Below are 6,000 nucleotides of genomic sequence, written 5' to 3' on the forward strand. Positions count from 1 at the left end.
TAACATTTGCCTCCCTCAATCATCTGGCACTTCTCCAATGGAGAGTGAAGACGCAAAGTCCATCGCCAAATATGCAGAAATCTCTTCTCTCACCTCCTGTAGCAACTTAGGGTGTTTCCCCTCTGGCTCAGGGGATTTATCTATTTTTATGTTTGTACTTCAATTAGTCTGTACTTCACCTGAAATGGTCTCCTCCCTGACCAACCAACTGATTAACTGCTTTCCATTTCAGGGCTATGTACGATGCTACTTCACTGAGCATGTATGGTTCCCAATATCCTGTGAACAACGGAATGAAAAATATTGGAAGGCATGAATGCGGTCCTGATGAAGGGGTGATGCCCAAATCATTGACTCTCTTGCTCCTCAGATGTTTATGACTGGCTGTTCGTTTTCAGTGCCACACGTTTCGGCTCTGATCTCCAGCATCTGCAGTCCTCATTTTCCCTATTACTGACAGCTATCCCCTCTGCACACTGAGCAGGGAATTAATCAGCAGAAACTCATTGTATGTGGAGCAGACTGCTCAGTTCTGGAAAATTGCATTACATTAATACATCTATTAAAAACTAAATTGCATTTCAACAAATACTAATTCAGTCCCAGAGTTACAGTTTTGTTTCATGAGTTGGGCAGCTTGATAAGGAACAGTGAATGACTGAAAAACTCCGAGGTACAGAGCATTCCAGGTGGTACATTCCCGGGTGGATGTGCTTTACCTTAATGCTGGGAATGTTATCGGACAGACAGATGTGATAAGGTAACAAGGTGACATGTGGAAATGTAACATTGTTGCCATTACAGAGATGCGTTTGAGGGAGGACAGGGTTGACAACTCCATATCTTGTGGTACAAGAACTATAGACAGGACAGAAGAAGGGTTAAATAGGAGGTGGTGCTGCATTATTAGCTATGGAGTCAGTTTCTACAGTAAGGAGGGACGATATCTTGGAAAGATCTTCTAATGAGCATGGTGGTTAGAGCTCAGGATCAAAACCATGGCTGAGGCACTGCTGGGGACATATTATAGACCCCCAGATAAAAGGAAGTACAGGAGCAGATATAAAACCAATTGACTGAGGTGTGTCAAAACAATAATAGGTTCATTATACACAGGCATTTCATTTCCAAGCATTAATTCAGGCACTGGTAATATTTTAAGAGGGGACAGATGCCTTGAAATTTATTCCAGAAACTCCTTGTATCATCATGGAGCAGATACAACAATGCGTGCGGCAGTGATGTGCCTCACTGTGGGGAATGAAGCCAGTCAGGATATTGCAGGCAGGATTGGGAGAGCAGTATACGGCCAGTAACCATGACATCATACATTTTATGTTTGGTAAGGAAAAGATTTTTAAAATGCACTATCTGGTAAATAAAAGGTTTTTGGATTGGGGAGACCGATTTTATGAAAACATATGACGGAATCTGTCCAGAGTACAGTGGCTTCTGAGTGAAACTGTTGCAGAACAGTGTGTAGCGGGGGGTTGGGGAATCAGTTAATCAAAATGTAATTAATAAGAGTGTCCGTCGAATGTGTTACACGAAAGATGAAAATTTAGAAAACAAGCCCAGAGAACCTCGGGTGTCAACAAAAAAATCAGAACAGAATTAAAAACGAAAGAGAAGCTGAAATCAGGTAAAAAGTACGAAGTCAATGGATGCACTCAATGACTATAGAAAGAGTCGGGCTAATCTTAAAACTTCAGTAGAAGAGCAGAAGGGGAATCGTGATAAAGCATTAGTGGGTAAGATTAACGAGAATCCTAAGACATTATATCAGTTTGTTAAGAGGCAGAGGGTAACAGCACAAAGAAGGGGGGGTAATAGAGACAAAGGGGGCAGCTTGTGCACGGAGCCACAGGATATGTTAATCACGGGCTTCATATCGGTCTTCAGTTGGCAGAAGCAGTTCCTGGATTCAGGAGAGTGACAGTGTGCCCCTTGAACGATTTGATACAGAAGCTAAGGAAGAATTGAAAGTTTATGCAGGTTAAAGGGTGGACAAATCCCCAGATCCGGGTGAGCTGTAACTTAGGCTAATGCGGGAGATGAGGGAGAAGCGCATAGGCTCTGACATTTTATATTTTACTCTTGTCTCTGGCCACAGCGAAGGTGTGATGGGACACGATAACATCTAACGTTGGCACAACTCTCATAGAGTGCTAGAAATAAGGACGAAAGACCACCAAGTCTCCCAGCAGTGAGAGGGAAGCAATTGTAGACAATTCTGAGGGCTGTTGAGGCTAGATCATTAAATATCTTGAAGGCTGAGGCAGATTGATTATTAAACAAGGGTTTGTTATCGGGAAAATGGAGTCAAGTAGAATGGGGATTATCAGAATAAATATAATGGAATTGAACAGAAAAGCAGACTTAGTGGACAGATAGCAAGAATGTTGCTCCAATGTCTAATGCAATTCTTTTTCCAACAGCCCTGTGTTCATTGGAACATAACTTCTCTCCCTTTGGAGTGAGACACAGTTTGGAATGCAATCGACGGATTCAAGGATTTCATAAATGCAGTATTAATAGACAGAAAGGAACAGGGGACTGCGACAACGGATTGGCTGTTGGGGTGAATATTTGCCTCAGCACAGTCACCACCAGCAGGAGGAAGACTCAGCAAGACACCTTCCAAGTACAAGTAATTACGTGCTCTGGAGAGCAGGTCGTCATGGGCTTGGTGTCAAGGAATGTCTAAGGCATAAACATTGCATTACTGTAGTGTCTCCCTTCTTCCTGAAACAAAGGTAAAGGTGGAGGAGTGGGGAAAATGCAGTTGGTAGCAGAGTATGTAGTAAGTCATTGGTTAGAAAGGCTTCAGACAGCAGCAGCTCAGAAACAAAGTACAGGAAAGTCAAATAAAGTCATTTTAATTTAGTATAACAGCAGTCAAGATGGCAGTTCGGCCAGTTGCACGTTCATCCCGTGGGATGTGGGAGCTCATAGATTTCCACCGTCCCTGTTGACTACACCTATGGAAAGTGCACCCAGCTGCAGCTCCTGGGAGACCATGTTTGAGAGCTGGAGTTGGATACACTCAGGATTATTGGAGATGCTGCAAACTTCACATATAACTGCTTTAGTGTGGGGGTCATGGCCAAGACCCACCCTGACCATGTTTCTGTTATGACTATAATGGCACAGTCCCACATAAACATCCATGCCCTGAGTTCATCAGTCTTACCTGTCTGCCCTGTTGCATTTAAATAAACACAATTTAATCCAACAGTCAGTTCTTGCTCCCTATCGTGTTCCAGGCAAAGAGTAGGTTTGGAATGGCAAAGGGAGTAGGCAGAGAGTGCAGCTATCCCTTGTGGCCATGCCCCACTAAAACAAGTATACCACTTCTGATACTGTTGGAGGGAATGACCGTTCAAGGGAAAGCAGCAGTAGCCAAATTGGTGGTACTACCACTGGTTTTGGAGCATAGCGGGAAACTGTAAATTTAAACAGTGTCTTAGAGATAGGAGAGTCGATTGTTGGAGGGACACTTTGGAGATTCTGGGGCCTCAAACGGGAATCCAACAAGTTGTGCTACGTCCCAGGTGCCAGGTCTCAGGATGTCTCCAAGCGGCAGCAAAACGTTGTCAAGGGGGAGGGTGAGCAGCCGGAAGTCATTGTGCACGTTGGCATCACAAATGATACACGTAGATATAGGAATGAGGTCCTCCAGTGTGATTACGGAGAGCTAGGGGAAAAGTTAAAAACCAAGACCTCGAAGTGGTAATCCCCTGATTACCTCCTGTTTCATGAGCTCATGAAAGGAAGAAGAGAAGGATATGGCAGATACATGCATAGCTAAATAATTGATGCACGGGGAAGGCACTCAGATTTTTAGATCATTGGGGACTTTCCAGTGACAGAGTTGACCTGTTCAACAGGGCCAGGTGGCACATGCACTGGAGGGGGGACCAATATCCTGGCAGGCAGGTTTGCTCGTGCACCAAGGGAGGGTTTAAACGAGACTGGCAGGGGGTGAGATCATCACGAGCAGGGAGGCAAGTGCGAGGCTGGAAGGAGATACAGTAATCAGAAACAGTGAAGTGAAAAGACGGATCAGGCTGGAACATAACAGGGAACAACAATGCATGTTTTTATTAAATTGCATTTATTTCAATGGAAGAGGATTGACAGGTAAGGGCGAAGAACTCAGAGCATTGATAGTTCTGTGGGACTGGGATATTACAGGCATTAAAGAAACATAGCTAAGAAAGGGACAGAACTGGCAGGTTGATGTGCCAGGGTATACCTTTAGGCAGGACAGAGAATAGTGGAAAAGGGGGGTGGGGAGTTGTTTTTCTGATGAAGGGGAGTATCACAGCAGTAATCAGGTTTCAAATAACTGAAGGATCAAACAGCGAGAATTTGTGGATGGAGCTAATAAATAGGAAGGTGCATGGTGATGTTATGGGGCTGTACTATAGGCCCCGAAATAGTCACCAGGAATTAGGGTAACTAATATACTGGCAGAGAGGTGGGACATGCAAAAGCAAAAGGATTGTCATATTTGGTGATTTTAATTTTTATAACATTGACTGGCACTGCCAGAGCGTTAAGGGATTTGGTGGGGTGGAAGCCGTTAATTGCGCCAGGAAAATTCCCTAAAGCAGTATGTAGTTGGGCCTTCTCAGGAAGGGGCAAAATTCGACCTACTCTTAGGAAATAAGACAGAACAGGTGACGGAGGTGACAGTGTGGGAGCCCTTTGGAACCAATGGCCATAGTTCTATTAATTTTCACATATTTATGGTGAGAGACAAAACTGGTCCACAGCTTCAAGTTCTAAATTGGGGAAAGACCAATTTAGATGGAATTAGGTAGGAGTTTGCAGGGGTTTGCTGGAATAGTTCGTTGCCGGCAAAGGGATCTCTGGCAGGTGAGATACTGGAGTTCAAGGTCTATTTGTTACTGTGGAGGTGAAAGGAAAGTTGGCAGGAATGGGGAACCCTGGATGACAAGAGATATTTAGGCTTTGACCAGAAAAAAAGCAGCTCCGTTCCAGGCAGCTGGATCAAGTGAATCCCTGGAGGTATATAAGGGATTCAGGAATTTACTGAAGAAGGAAATCAGTAGTGCGAAAAGGGGACATGAAAGAGCCTTGGCTGAGAAGATTTAGATGAGTCCAAAATGGTACATTTAGTATATTGAAGGAAAAACAATAACTAGTGAGAAAATAGGACCCCTCAATGACCAAAGTGATATGTATGTGTGGAACCATAAGAGATGGGCGAGATCATCAACGGAAATTTCTCTGACGTGTTGAACATGGAGAAAGACATGAATAATTAGGAACTTGGTGAAGTTCATGGTGATTTCTTAGGGACAGTCCATGTCACATTAGAGGAGGTACTGGACGTACTAAAATGCTTGAGGATGAATAAATCTCACGTCCCTTACCAGATATATCTAACAACACTGTAAGGGACTAGAGAAGCATTTGCGTGGGACCTGGCTGATGTTTTTGGTCATCATTAACCAGAGTTTAGATCCTGGAAGGCTGGAGGATATCGAATATTGTGCCCTTACTTAAGAATGACTGAAAACAAAGCCTTGAAACTATGAACAGTGAGTTTAACATCTGTTAAAATTGAGAAAATTTTGAAGGATAAGATGTATATTAATTTGGAAAGACAAGGTTTGATTAGGAATATTGAGATTGGCTTTGTGCATGGGAGATCATGCTTGAAAAATTTCTTAAATTTAATTGATGCTGTGACCAGGAAGGTTGACTAGGTCGGGGTAGTAGACGTCGAAAAATGTGGCACTGGATAAAACACAGCAGGTCATCAGGAACAAGATAATCGATATTTCGGGCATAAGCCTTTCATCAGGAATGCCCAAAACATCGATTATCTTGTTCCTCGGATGTTGCATGACCTGCCATGCTTTTCTAGTACCACACGTGCGGACTCTGATCTCCAGCATCTGCAGTGCTCACTTCCTGCTAGGGTGGTAGATTCAGTCGATATGGATTTCAGTTACACCAGGACAA

Source organism: Chiloscyllium punctatum, chromosome 13 (genome assembly GCF_047496795.1).
Source record: "Chiloscyllium punctatum isolate Juve2018m chromosome 13, sChiPun1.3, whole genome shotgun sequence".
Classification (NCBI taxonomy): Eukaryota; Metazoa; Chordata; class Chondrichthyes; order Orectolobiformes; family Hemiscylliidae; genus Chiloscyllium; species Chiloscyllium punctatum.